This window comes from Myotis myotis, unplaced genomic scaffold (genome assembly GCF_014108235.1).
Source record: "Myotis myotis isolate mMyoMyo1 unplaced genomic scaffold, mMyoMyo1.p scaffold_m19_p_14, whole genome shotgun sequence".
Taxonomy (NCBI): domain Eukaryota; kingdom Metazoa; phylum Chordata; class Mammalia; order Chiroptera; family Vespertilionidae; genus Myotis; species Myotis myotis.
The window spans coordinates 54,986,833-55,002,261 of record NW_023416318.1 but is presented as its reverse complement, the minus strand read 5'-3'; the positions used below and the strand labels follow the sequence as shown (position 1 = coordinate 55,002,261).

Here is a 15,429-nt window from a genome sequence, read left to right as displayed (position 1 = left end):
TTACTCAGAATCTCAAGTTCATTCCAGTGCAGTGTCTGGATTCAGACCCTGGCCTGCTGACACTGTGTGCTCATCCATGTTTCAGGATCTCAGACTCAAGCAGCCTGCCCACAAGGCCTGTGTCCTTCTTCTGATAAAGCGACGTAGAAACCCAGCATCTGTGCTGCCAGCTTTCCTCACCACAGCCTGAAGCCCCGCTCGCATGCCCAGGGCCTGACACCTTTCCCTTTATTCAGTCTAAACACCATCCTGTGGCCACAACAGAAATCCTATGCTCTGAGCCCTCCACTCCACCTTCCTGATACTTCCTTGTACGTTACTTTACACAGAGTTGAAAGTTGAAGAAACCAGGACGTAGCCCCGTGCTCATATAGCCTAATAACATCAACCTGCTGAGGAGACAACATGCGTCCCTTCTGCTCTGGTTGACTTCCATAGGCTTAATTCCAGATTCCTTACAACACTCACCTGCGACCATAAAGGCCATGGTGCCATTTCCCTGCATGAACTGCTCATGCCTGCTGAGGACCCTGCCTCTAGGCACCCTAACAAGAGTGGGTGCCAGGATGATCTGAGGAAGCCAGGCCTTGAATGTCACCGACAGGTCGGTGCTCCCACTGGGTTCAGGTGGCAGTGAGCCATGAAAGCTCTGGAGAAGCTTAGAAAAAGCTTTGATGAGGGCACAGAGAATTACACGCAGCAAAACCCAGTGAACCCCAATCAGTTTGGCAAACTTTTTAAAAAGGCATTTCTAATGTGCAAGATACCAGACCAAATGCTAAAGGGAACACAAAATTAAAAAAAGAGATAATAAGCAGCAGCATGACATTTGGAAGCCGTCAGACTTGGATTCAAATTCCTGTTCTATCGCTTAATGGGTATAAAATCTTGGGAAACTAAATTTAATTTCTTCATTCGAAAATGGGAATAATAACTTCTACCTTTTAAAATTGTCATTAGAGTTAAATGAGATTACATAAGTGAAACATTTAGTACATTGCCTGGTACAAAGAAAATTCAAAATATGGGAGCTTCTATTGTTTTGGTAAGACAGTCCTTGGAATCAAAGAGGCATGTCTAGCTGGTAGCATTCAAGGCATGGGCAGAGAGAGCAATCACCGAGCCCCATGGGGTTCTAGGACTTCAGACAAGTCAGCCCCTGAGGAAGTTCATCACTCAGGAGGATGGGTTGGCACCTGTAAAGCTATGAGCACATCACTTAACCTTTTAGTAAAGTCACCTTGTCTGTAAACTATTGGTAGTAGAGTACAGACTTCATAGGGCATCAGTGGTGAGCATTAAATTTAATAATCCTAAGGCCTGAGAGAAAGCAATCAATGCATTTACCTTTTGACCGTGGTAACAACAAAAAGGAAGGGAAAGAGGTTGAGGGGTGGGGCATGAGATGTTGACAAAGCCCCAGTGAGCAATGAAGAGCCTCAGGCTGAGGCAGTGGTGCATGAAGCAGCCGCACTGGGACTGGCAGGCGTGTCGGGCACACGTGGCGATAAAGCATGGGACACAGCTCCAGGCATGTGTTTGCTGAGGTTTGATGAAAGCTTCTCATACTGAGTGACCAACAGCTCAGCCTAGCCCTCAACAACCTTATTATGTTGCAGAAATCATTTTAAAAGCTTTACAAGCAGTGTCTCATTTAATCTTCACAGCAGCTCTCAGGCAGGTACTAGTATTATGCCCCCTTTATAGATTAATAAAGGGATTACCAGGGAAGCTATACAACTTGACAAAGCTCACAGAGTTCATACGTGGCAGCGCAAGGCTTGGAACTCAGATTTACCCGAGCTGTGCTTCTTCTGAAATACGACACTGCTCCCATGGGAGTAAGTCTCCCCAGGTGCAAAGACAGCCAATGGCACCTCCTCTAGAGTGGTTCTGGGGGGGTTTCACATGTTAGGACTTCAATATTTACACCAGCTATGCAGGAATGATGACAGCACCCACAACCCTACACGGCTTGCTGGGTTAAAGCTGGAACCCAAAGGTACAGTAGTAAGAGCACTGCTAGAGGGGGTGAACCTTGGCTCTGCGGGCTACATGCGTCTGCAGCTGAGACCTACAAGTGTACTCAGGATGCGCAGGAGGAGGAACTGGAATTTGGAGCGCGGCCAGGGAGAAGAGCATAGGAAGAGTGCCTTAAGGACATGGAAAACTGTGTCCTGTCACCAAGTGAAGGAGAGTAATTCAGGTGCGGGAGACTGAACCAGGAAAGGAAAAGAAGAGAGGGTGTGCAGGCAATGTTGGAAGAACAGTGACTGCCCAGGGACAGCTGATGGCTGGGGAGGTGTTTTTCAAAAATAAATCTGGAGGGAAGAGAGGGGAAACAAATAGGCCGTTCACAAGGCAAATGAATGACACTTTGGCTAACTCCTTCTAAGCTCCTCCTAGAACAGGCCTCCTTTCAGTGACACTGTATGTTGTGCTTAAACATAAGGACGATGGAAAAGTTCTTCATTGTTTTGTCTCTCATTAGCAAGGACCAAGTGTCTAGACTAGAGCTTCGTGACCAGTGTTAGCTCTGCTGTGTCCAACAACGTGTTGTCGCCCAACAAATACCAGGTGGTGCACCCCAAACTATCTGCAGGTGAAGAATGAGACTTAAAACAAAAGTTGATTCCAATTATTTTAGACTTATCATTTTGTAAAATACATTTAGAATAGTCTCTGGAAAAGTGATCAAGCACTGAATGTCGCATCAGTATCGGTGGCTATGGATGTTTCTAAATTTGCATTCTCACCTCGACATACGTGCAGATTTGGGTGGGCTACAAAGAGGGGGGTCCTACCCCAGGGCTACAGGTCACCCTCTGGGTGACACTGCCACCAACTCTCCTCTCTGCCCCACAAAACTAGGAACAAAGCTCCCATCTCTTAACAGGTGTGCAGATTAAACAAGGTCATGAATGTGGATGCTTGGTATTCAGGCAGGTTTCAGGTCGCTGCCATTACCAGCTGTGTCTTTGTTTACTACTCTCTTACTTCTCACCTGGACTATGTGCAGCTCCTTATCGCAAGGTGCCATCCAGATCGCAGCAGATTCACCTATTCAAAGCCAAGGGCTACCACATCTCACCTTTGCTCAACAGTCTCCAGCAACAGTTGCAAGCTATTCCCCACAGTGTGAGTCCTTACCGCTCAGCCTGGATTCACAGCTCTTCAATACGTGAGACCTATATATTTGTCATCTTTCTCTTCCCTTCTCTGTACCTGAACTCAGCACACTGAATAATACCTGTGGTTTCTGGCATGCCCCAATCCTCCTCATGCTCTCACTACTTTCTGCCCAAATGTCCTTCCTCCAATCAGGAAGGCAGAATCTCAGTCGGACCATTTGCATGAACTGGATCCTCTTTGCTTCTCAGCTAGAATTATCTGTTGCTACTCCCAAGTCATACAGTCCTTTATCAATTCCTCCAAAGGCATTATGGCCTTCAATCTATACTAGAAATCGTATCTACACACCTGTTGGAAATCTCTCTCTGTGTGTGTGTGTGTGTGTGTGTGTGTGTGTGTGTACAGATGGCAACAGATTGAGAGCTTCCTGTATTTGCTTCATCACATTTTTTCAGTTATTAGCATGGTGCCTTATATAGTTACATACAACTATTTATTCCCTTTGAAAATACATCTTTGAGTCCTACTGTGTGCCTGACATAGAATGGAATGAAGAGGAAGAGAAAGACCTCTCATTTAATCATCTACTTAATTATAGATCAGTCACACTGAGGTCAAAAAGGTGGCAAATAGCAGAGAAAAAATTGCAACCAATCGCCCTAATTGATACTCATGCATGCAAGCATTCTTTAAGTACAGCACTAAAGGGACATTACAAACAATAGGCAATCAAGCAAAGCGGTTTATAAAGAAAATACAGCATGGCCCCAGGATGCTCTGGAGCTCCTGGCCACCTCAGCCAGGACACAAGGCCATGCGCCCACTGGGCCAGTTCAAAGGGTGAAGAGATAGAACAGAGTGCACTATACAGCACTGCGTGTCATATTAATAACAACCTTCCTCTTTTTAAAATCAGCTGAAGCATGGCCCATTTCATTTTTCTTTCCTTCCTGGTCATTTTGTTGACTTCATTATGTCTACTAGAATACAAAAATTCCTAATCAATGCCAAGAATCCCGCAGCCCTTCTTCCTTCCCGCGAGAATGATGCAGAAGTGCAGCCACATAGGGGCTGCCTTGCTTGGAGACCCCGTGCCTCCATGTGCATGTGCGTGCATGTGTCTGCTGCTTCCAGACCTTTGCATCTCATCCTTAGATAAATAAAGCCCAGCTCCTTTGGACCTCATTCCATCAGGCTCAGCCTCCTCACAGCCTCCTTTCTTGCAGGCATCTTTAGGCTCTGGGCCACCTGTTCCCTCTCTGTGACTGTGTCACCACCTCTGGAGTTCCAGACCTCCTCTCTAATGCACTCATTCTTCTCCCTTCCTCAGTCACACAACACCACAGTCATACTTGAAACCTCATTCATACCAAGAGCTGTATCTTTGCTATGGTCTCTGTTTCTAGCATCCCAGGTCCCAGCTATCACCATTTCTCTTTCCTCCTCTTCCCAAATGCATCGCAAGCCCCTTTTCCCTGGGACTGCCAGGCTGCTGGCCTTCCTATCCCATCAGTGTCTCTCACCTCTATCCCTCCTTGCTAGGTTACTGCGTTCTCTCTCCTCAAAGCTCTCCTGTATGTTCCATTCTACTCTCTATTGATGACCAATGAACACCCAGGTCCCCACGGCAGCCTTCTGTCCTGACACTGCCAATGGACCCTTCCCACTGCGAAGGAACCCAATGGGCCATTACTCGGATTGTGTGCTGGGTTCCTTTCTCTCCCTTATCTGCAGCATTCCCATCTGCATGCTCAGAGGCTATGTTATTTCCCTTCTTTAAAACAAAGAACAATGCAAACAAACCTCCCTGGAGTCTGTGTCCATCTCCAACTGTGTCTCTATTACCTGCCACCTATACAACAGAGCTCCTGCAGAAGGCAATTCATGCTCCCTGACCCCAATTCCTCTTTCTCCTCCTCTCATGCCAGGCAGCCTTATCCCTATAGTCACCGCAGTGGTCAAGGCTGGTCAAGACCTGGACGTGACCTAATCAGGGGTGATTCTTGGTGTTCTCTATTCTACCATCTGCAGCGTTCCACAGTTTTTCTCTTCATCCTGAGTTGGCCTTCCCTCCATCCCCACGTTGCCTGGCAAGGTCTGTTGGTGGGAGCTTCTGCACTTCCTAATCCCCTGACTTGGAGAGCCTTACAGCTCTGGAGCACTTATCTTCTTTATGAGCTCACTCTTTGTACCTCACTACCCTCTGTATCTCGATAATTACAAACTTGCATCTAGAACCTGTGTCTCCCCTGAAATGCAAACTGGGCTACGTGCTTGGTTTCTCCATTCAATACAGATGGCATCTCAACTTCACCTGTCCGAAATGAAGCTCCTGACTTCCCTGCAAAGCCCACACTGCCCAGCCCTGTCCAGCTGAGCAAGGGCCCTCCATTCTGCTCAGGCAAACGTTCTGCAGTCATCCTTAATGCCTCTTTTTTCTCACGGTCCATGACCATTCAATCAGCAAGTCCTGCTGGCTCTTCCTTCCATGTGTTCCCAACCACATCTTCCATCTCCACCATGACCACCCTCATCTGAATTAGTATCATCTCTTGCTTATGTTATTGCAACAGCCTCCACACTCACTTCCTTTCCCACACTCACCTCTCTTCTCCACCTGCAACCAAAGCAATTCCCTTAAAATGCCAACCCAGTTCGATCACCTCTGCCCAAAAGCTTCTAGTACCTTTCCATCACACTCACAATTGAAGCTAAACCCTCACTCTTGTCACGTACACAACCTACTGGTCTGCTCCCACTACGGCCCAGTTTACTGTTTCTTGAACCTGCAGCCACGGCCCCGCCTCGAGGCACTCCTTTCTGTGCCTGGCCCACTTCCTGCCCACACCAGGCTCACCCTCTTATGGCTTTCTAAGCTCAGCCCAGAGTCACCTGCAGCTGGACCCTGCCAGACTCCCATGCCTCCCCTGACCCGACTCTTAATTTTCCTCTGTCCTGCTTCAGTTTTCTTCACAGATTTATCCTCATCTAATATCATATATATTTATATATTTATTGTCTGTCCTACCAAACATACACACACTAAGATGAACTCTCTGTAACAGCAATGATATTGTTTTGTTTTATTTTATACTCTGTTCTTGGAGATAATGTGGTCATTAATTTTTTTCAAGCAAAGACATGAATTATGTAAAATGAAATGATAATATTTAGTCATTGAGGGAAAAGCTAAATATGAAATGAAAGGACACAAACAGTGAGAAGAGGGATGTCACATAGGATTAAAATCATATACAGATGGCAACTAATCAATAAAGTGTTTGGAACAACAGGATATGGGAAGTAGACTGCTATATAGACCCTCCAGTTCCTATTATATTCCTACAAAATGTGGGGCTACTTTATTGTGTAGATATTTACATGTGCCCTGCCAGGAAGACTCAAGTTTTCATTTGGAAAAGTTTCCATTTCCCCTGAAAGTGACCTCTTAAGGCTCAGTCCCTTTCCTGGCACATCAGACCCAGAACCAGTTTCTAGAGGAGGCGGGAAGCTGCCCAGAGTCTGATCAGGGCTCACAACAAACATGCTGGTCCGTGACCTGCCCCAGGAGCAAGCGAGGGCACATTCAGGCTCAGTGCTCTGAGTAGCCTCGGCAGAGGCAGCACCAAACCTCCACTTTGCTGCAAGTTTGAAAGATTACTAAGGAGCAAATTGGGTTTTAACAAGAGAAAACACGGAGAAAGACAACCTCTGTGAATATCGAGAGGTGCGGGAGTTACAGAAAGTGCCGTTTTTAGAATATTTCTTGGTGAAAGTCGGTATTCATGTTCTTTTTGGTTATTTTAGACCTTTTGCCTCTCGATTAAAATAAAAAATATGGTATAGAGACCTCTTGGAACACTCACCAAGTAATTATGAAATGAGTGTAGAGAAATGACTCTACACATGTCATATATTTGCATGAAAGGAAATGGAAGGGAGGCAGGGAGAAAAACATACATTCAAAGTGCTCCAATGTTGTAATTTAATTACAAAGTAAACTGAATTTTCTTCCAAAAATTTTAGGAGAACCAGGGAAAGGAGTATTTTAATCACTGTTAACATGTGAAAACCATTAGCTTTTACTTTCAGCAATTCCAAATTGTGAGTGTTTATGTTTCTAGGAGATCTGGGCTTGATGTAATTTCTGAGACTAATGGGAGTAATCTGAGAAAGGTCTAGTGTGATTAAAGTATATATTTAAAATACACAGAAAACATTAACACTGGCTATAAAATTGCAGTACAGGATGTCTTTAATAGTGTCACTTTGCACATATATATGTGTGTGTGTGTATATATATATATATTTAAAGTCTCCTTACAACTATAGTTTCACAGAACTCCAAAAGTATACCACAGCGACATAGGGGAAAAAAGATATATTTTATGTATAAACACCTTGGACTGACAGTTCATCGAATCTTATCTCTCTACAGATGTATGCAATGGACACTACTTCCATTTTGTATTTTTCCTTTTTTCCTCTTCTTCATGACTGTTTCTTTCCTCCATATCAGACGCTCAAGCCTGTTTAATCCATATCCTTCAAGGAAACCCTCCCAGCTCTGCCCATCAAATGAACACCCCTTCCTGGAAGCTCTTCAGCACTGGCTAATGGCATCAAGCATTCACTGTTCGGTCTGCCCTTATCTCATCTTGATGAACTTCTCAGGATACTTGGTTTTTGCTCACTTCCTTATCCCTCCTTAGGTGGCAGTGATCTCTCCAACACAGTTGCTCAAACATAAACCATGTGGAAACCACTTTAGTCACCTTTCACCAATTGAAATGATGACTGGATTCCCACAGATTATACATGGAATCCCAAATTGGAGGAAGGAAAAAACAGATCTCACATAGAGAAAAGATGGCAAGAATGGAGAAAATAATGAATATACACTGTTCTATATACTTCCATATTTCTAAAACCTTTATTTTGTTTATCAGCAAAACTGGGTTCTTTAGAAAATACATTTGTCCAAATTCTCAATATTGATTCCTTAGAACAGTTATGAATTAGGATTTAAATAATGTGAAAAAGAGATCACTGTAGGATTAATTATGAAACTATAAAGTTACCACCTCTCAAATGTTATATAAGGGTAGAATATAAATGGCTATTCAATAGTGTATCTATAGAAAAGTGCAATTATTTACCCTTTGCAACAGAAAAAGAAAGAAAAGCAATTAAATACTCAAGATGCAGTCAGTGTTGTAGCTAATCTGTCTACTCCATTAAGCTATACTGTTCTGAAGGAAAAAATAAAATATATTCCTAGGCAGTTATAAAAGTCTACTCTATAGCATTTCTTTAAATACCTTTAGAAATATATTCAATGTTACAAGTCACAAGAAGTCACTAATTATTAAATCAATTCTGCTTTTGATTTTAAAATAGAAAAGTAACTATTAATTCCAAAACGCCTTTCATATACAACATTAAAATATTTTTCTACAAGCAACTGCTAATATAAGAAATTCCAAGTGGAGAATGAATGCAAAATTCCACCTCTATAAGTTAACAAGTGAGAGTGACCGTATGTCGGGCTCTGCTACTCCTGAGGCACTTCCTGGTGGTTCACATGACAACGTATGCCATCTCCACAATGACTTTGTGGAGTCCTAACTTATCATCCACATTTACAAATCAGGAAACTGAAGCACAGAGAGGAACTTTATCCCAGTTTTCAGAGGTAAGAGGTTGGGTTATTCCAGCAAGTCTAGGACTAGAGGTGCCTCTTCAGTTACTATGTTATGCAACTTCCCATTCATTAAGACATTCTAATGTGAAAAACTTTAAACAAATATAAAAGTAGACAGAAAAGTATAACAAATCCCATTTACCCATCAGTTACATTTGGCCAATGTAATTTCATCTGTATATCATTTAAAAATTACTTCTACATTATTTTGAAGGTAAGTCCAGAAATCATATCATTTTATCTAGAAATCTTTCAGGATGCACCTCTAAATTATAAGAACTTTGTTTTTAGAGAGCCGTGACACTATTAACATACCTTAAAAATTAGCAATAATTCCTTAATGCCATGTAGAAGATACTTTCAATAGGTTAAACACACTGAGTGGCCAGATTATTATGACCACCTGACGTTTGTAGACAAATTAGCCATACACTGCATCATATGGGATATGGAAGCCGAAGGCCTGTTCGAACACCTTTGCTGTCTGCAGTTACCAAGATAAAACGTCTCCAATTCGCACAGGAACACAAGGACTGGACAGTCGAGCATTGGAAAAAAGTCATGTGGTCCGATGAATCACGTTTCCAGTTGCATCATGCAGATGGTAGAGTGAGAATTTGGCGGAAACAGCATGAAAGCTTGCACCCCACATGCATGAGTACAACCCTTCAAGCTGGTGGGGCCAGTGCTATGGTTTGGGGAATGTTTTCCTGGCATGATTTGGGCCCTTTAATTCGTGTGGAACAAAGTCTGAATAGCACAACATACCTAAGTATCGTTGCTGATCAAGTTCATCCTATCATGTTGATGGCGTATCCCAATGGAGATGGCTTCTTCCAACAAGACAAGGCGCCATGCCACGGTGCTCATATTGTGCAGGAGTGGTTTCACAAACATGAGGGAGACTTTACCTTGCTTAGGTGGCCCCCACAATCACCAGATCTCAATCTAATTGAGCATTAGTGGAACGAAGTTAAAAGAGCCATGAAGCAGCTGGTTCCACAACCATCAAATCTCACAGAACTGGACAGTGGTATTCATCAGGCATGGTGTCAGACTCCTCGCATCACCTTTCAACATCTCGTGGAGTCAATGCCAAGAGGAATCGCCGCAGTATTAAAGGCAAAAGGTGGCCCAACGAAGTACTGATGGGGTGGTCATAATAATCTGGCCACTCAGTGTAGTTGATACTTTATATTCTAACTAGGGTCCCTAGCAGCTGCCAGCTGCCAGCTGAGTACTCCCTCCCTTCCCTGGCCCCCTGCCAGCACCGAGGCCTCCCTCCCTTCCCCTGGCCAGCCCACCCCCTGATCAAACTCCTGGAAGAACTTCGGTTGAGGGGACAATTTGTATACTACGCTTTTATTATATAGGATGTATGAGGTCCCAACCTTCAGTCAGATGAAATGTTTTTTATGACTGTATTTTAATAGCTGAGTTTCATGGAAAAGAAAACACTTAAGAATGGTGAGGGAAATTTAAGGGACAAATTGCCACCTTCAGGTAGAGAGCCAAGTTGTGCAGAAGGAAGACATATGCCACCACATAGGACCTTACTAATGCCAGAGGATATCTCTCCTATTCTCATTCTAATCTCATCACATATCCTGTTGGCTTGCTCTTGACACAAGTGACTCCTTACACTGCCTTGGGAAGCTAGGGGCTGTACCCACCCCTCAGGGAGGTACATGGTTCCCCAGAGGCCATCTCTGAGTTGCCTACCACTCAATCCCAGAATCACTGTGACTTAGGCATCAGCTGAAGGAGATAGCTCTGGATCATCTCAGCTGTCATATTTGACCCCAGCCACTTAAAAATGATTGTTAAGAAAAAGGAAGCCATCTCCAGAGTGCACCTTTGTTTTCAGGCCTCTCAGTCATTTAATATTTCTTCATATCTTGACAGTTGTGACTGTAAGTCCCACTAAGGGTTTCTGGTCTGGGCACAGATGACAAATTAATTCCCTTTGTTCTATGGTTGAGATGTTAAGGCTAAGAGCATTTACTTTTCCTATATTTTAGGACTATTACTGAATTGGACTGTAGTCTAGAGTGCAGAGGAAAATAATGTTTCTTCCATATCAAAACTCACATATTATTGTCATGACTGAGCACTGAACACAGAAGCAGCAGCAGGAGAGAGAGGAAAAGAGAGGTGGAAGGAGAGGATGAAGGGAGGGAGGAAAGGAAGGGCAGGGCAAGTCAGGGAGGGAGGCAATAAGTCTCTTCCTCAAACTTCTACTGGCACCTTGCTCTATGGCCAGGTTGCTTTTCCCACCCATTTAATTGTACCTCCAAGTTTATTAGCTAGTTAGTTTTGAGCTGAGTAAAAGCCTTTATTGTACATCCCTTTGGCTGATGTATGTTTATGAGGGTTTTTTATTTATATCCTCAAATTGGCAGACACTGGACTCTGGGCACTGATTTTTTTTTTCCACTCACTTCTTCTAATCAGGGAATATAAACTGTGAAGATTAAGTAAGCATCTATTGTTTACTGGATGTACTTACAATGTTTAAAGAAGCAGAAACCAGCATGTAGCAAAAAGTCAAGAATACAAATTAAGAAGCCAATGAAACAAAATTTACCAATGATGTGGTAAATTTTATGGAATTTGAAATAGATAAGTTGCAAGAAGTAGTAAGGATAAGCATTAAGGAAGGGAAAAATAAAGAAATAATAAATATAATCATTCACAAAATTTAAAAAGACAATATTAATGAACAACTAAACACATGTGAACTAAAAGAGAAGACACTCTTAGAAAAGAAGGATGTCAAGCATGCAACACGCATGCTCATGTGCAGTTCACATGTTTATGGATTAATGTGTTTTTGTTGTTTCTATAGTTTTGCATATCAAAGTTGCCCTGTTAATAAATATTTACCTCTAAGATAACCAAATGTTCCAGAAACTACTTGCAGTTCAGAGTTAGGAGTAGGTGAGTCTTTTACCCCATCCCACCCCCCAGAGCAGTCCAGAGGTGGGCAGCTAAGAATCAGGTGACTTCAACCCTGTCTCTGCCTCTTCACTTTGACCTTGTGTACAGAAGGGCAGCAATGAAAGAACTAGGAAAGATCACCAAGAGCACAGATGTGTCATCAACCCTTTGAGTGCCAACCAATATCCTAGGAACTATGCTAAAATTGCCAAGGAATTTTTGCTGATTTTACAGCTGTTTAGGAAAAAAATTATGAATCACAAGTAAATGAAGTTACATATTCAATATCTTCCACAAAATCATCATCTTCACAGCAAGAATTGACATATTTAGCAATATCATCATCACTAATAAAAGCAGACTTAGAACTGGACACTGCAGGAGGAGTGTGATAGCGCTCCCGGCACTTTTGGCGACAGACAGGAGGAGCGCAATCGCGCTCCCCGGCACTCTAGGGGTTAAAGACCAAGACCATCCACACCCTCATCTTCCCAATTACTGAGTATGGATGTGAAAATCTGACAGTGAAGAAAGCTGTTGGAAAAATAGTGATTCCTTTCCAATATGTTGTTGGAGGAGAGCTTTATGGACACCCTGGACCACCACAAGGACAAACAAGTGTGTCCTAGAGTAAATTAGTCCTGAAACATCTCTGGAGGCAAAAATGATAAACTGAAACTGTCCTACTTCAGGCAAATCATGAGAAGGCAGAATTCTTTAGAGAAGACATTAATGCTGGAAAAATAGAAGGCAGCAAGAAAATAGGGAGACCAAATACGACATGGATTGACTCCATAAAAGAAGCCACAGGCATGAGTCTACAGGAGCTGAGCAGGGCTGTGAAGACAGGACACTGTGGACATCACTCATTCATAGGGTCAGCAGGAGTCACAGCCAACTCAACGGCATGTAACACACATGTCCCACAACCTTCTTTTCCAGCTTTCTCCTCCTTGATATGGGAATGATAATGTTTCCTACCTTAGGAGAAGTGTCAGCCTCATAGGACATAGTTCTACCACAGAAGCATGCATGATTGTGACCACGTTTGCTGCATGTGTGAAAGGAATATTCCCACGACCTGAGTGGCCTCAGAGCTATGCAATCTAGAGCCCAGGCCACCAAACACAAGATTCCAACCTACAATTTGGAGTGAGAGTCCTTGCACAGATTACTATAACCTTCATTTTATAGGTAAATTAGCTGAAGTCTAATGAAATTGAGTGGCTTGCTGAAATTGGCAGATCCAGGACAGGTTCCCCCATTATTATTTCAGGTTTATCTTTTATACCAAACTCACATACCACAATTACTAACAGTTTGGGGCAAGTGACTTGTTTGCATTTTAACACAATCATTGGTAATCTGCACAAAGGTGGGAGGACATCTCTGTCTTCATGGTCAATTGGGAAAAACTCTTCAACTAGCCCATGAGTGTTATCAAAAACTGAGATCTAAAAAAAATAAAAAAAATAAAAAAATTTAAAAAATTAAAAAAAAAAAAAACTGAGGTCAAGCCCTAACCAGTTTGGCTCAGTGGATAGAGCATCAGCCTGCGGACTGAAAGGTCCCAGGTTCGATTCCGGTCAAGGGCATGTACCTTGGTTTCGGGCACATCCTCAGTAGGAGGTGTGCAGGAGGCAGCTGATCGATGTTTCTCTCTCATCGATGTTTCTAACTCTCTATCCCTCTCCCTTCCTCTCTGTAAAAAATCAATAAAATATATTTTTAAAAAATTGAAGTCAAATTTATTGCTTTATAGAAATTTATCAGGTTTAGTATGGTAGCAGTTTAATTACCTTAAATAGGGTAAGTTATTTCCCTTATATATTTAGGAAAACATAACTACCATCAAATATTTGAAATGCTATTCTATGAAAAAGAAATTAACCCTTAGCAGCTACAAGTTTCTGACCCTAGCAGATTCTTAAAATATATCCCTTGAAATAGGCTGAGTTGAATTGATCTCATTTTTAATCTCTCCAGAGGCTAAAGTTAGGAACAATTGGCATATAATATGAAATCATAATCTCATATCAAAAATATTACGAATAACATTTCAACCATTAACACAAAATAATGGAATGGGTTGATTTGCTGGGTAGTAGGCTATTCATTTCCAGAAATATTCAGGAAGTCAAACAAAAACAACCCTCCTTTTCATAAGTTGGGTAGTGTGGGGGCCAGAAGTGCTGGTACAGTACACTCTGTGGTAAGTATAATGAACACAATACAATCTTTATTTATTGTGGATCTTGAAATACTCAATGTTAGGCATCAAGAATAATGGTCACTGTACAAATGGCTAATAATGAGATATTTTCAAGCAAATCTGTTATAGTGCTTTTCATACTATATATCTAGCACTCAATGTAAGTATAGATTCTTTTACTAAAGGGTGCACACCTCAAAATCATGGGCTATGTCCAATCCACTTGCCTATCAATATTGTCTAGCTTAAACAGTAGGTACTTCATATGCTGAATTAATATCTGAATAAGTGAATGAAAGTATAAGATTTGGAACTGAATTCTTGGTAATTCGTAATATATACTGAAATAAAATTTTAGTCTTTTAAGCCTCATGCTATGAGATTACTTTTTTTTAAGTTCTTTTTTTTTTTAATATATTTTATTGATTTTTTACAGAGAGGAAGGGAGAGAGATAGAGAGTTAGAAACATCGATGAGAGAGAAACATCGATCAGCTGCCTCCTGCACATCTCCTACTGGGGATATGCCCGCAACCCAGGTACATGCCCTTGACCGGAATCGAACCTGGGACCTTTCAGTCCGCAGGCCGATGCTCTATCCACTGAGCCAAACCGGTTTCGGCTTAAGTTCCTTTTTGAGGGTACAGTGAGGACTGAAAAAGTTAGGAACTCACACAAAGTGGTCCTGACTCAAAGTAAACACATAATGCATGCTAAACATTATTAACAATTTGCCTCTGTATGAATAAATCTTTAGAAAAGAGGAATTTTACAAAAGAATAACAGATTTCAAAAAATATCACTTTTGCCTCTCTACACTCCGAGTTTGTCACAGGCTCCATCTGATGGACAGAGGAGATGCCGGATGCAGGGTTATACACAAATGCTCCTTTGGTGCTACCCACCACTTAGTTTTTAGAGTTTTTATGAGGCCCCAATTAAATAATCTGAGTGGAAGTGTCTGAAATTCACAAGGAGCCATATAAATATCAGGAATAAAAAAAGAAGTTGAAAACACTGTGTAGAAATATAATTTGGGATTAAGGCCCTCAGCTTGACTTGTTTTTCTGAAACATTTAGATTACATACAATGTTCTTATCAGTGTAAAGGTATAAGAATAAGTCATAGCTGATGTATCAGCTTAATGTGCATATTTAATAAACTGAACAATAAAGTAAAACTGAAGCATCTAAATATCAAACACAAGAAATACTGGTAGAAAAGAACCCTTTCTCAATTGGCCTAATTCAACATCAGGCATCCAGCATTCTGATTTCTACTTGTTTCAGGTAACCTTTATGATCCTAAAGTAAGTGCAAGGCCCCATCTGCATGAACATACCGCATTCTGTGACTCCTCAAATGTTAACGTGGATCAGACAGATGTCCAGGCGGCATCTGCACGCACCTCAGCCTAGGCCTCCAAGGGAGCTTCCCTGCAA

General features: G+C 42.1%; 1 protein-coding gene across 10 annotated transcripts in view; it reads right to left on the bottom strand.

Annotated features, from left to right (window-relative positions):
* MYT1L (myelin transcription factor 1 like) overlaps window positions 1-15,429 on the bottom strand; it is a 301,658-nt gene that overhangs the window by 245,438 nt on the left and 40,791 nt on the right. For all 10 annotated transcript variants that reach the window (XM_036335449.1, XM_036335455.1, XM_036335454.1 and 7 more), the window contains exon 2: window positions 15,330-15,423. The gene's annotated coding sequence lies outside the window, so the exon portion shown is untranslated. The remainder of the gene's footprint in view (window positions 1-15,329; window positions 15,424-15,429) is intronic.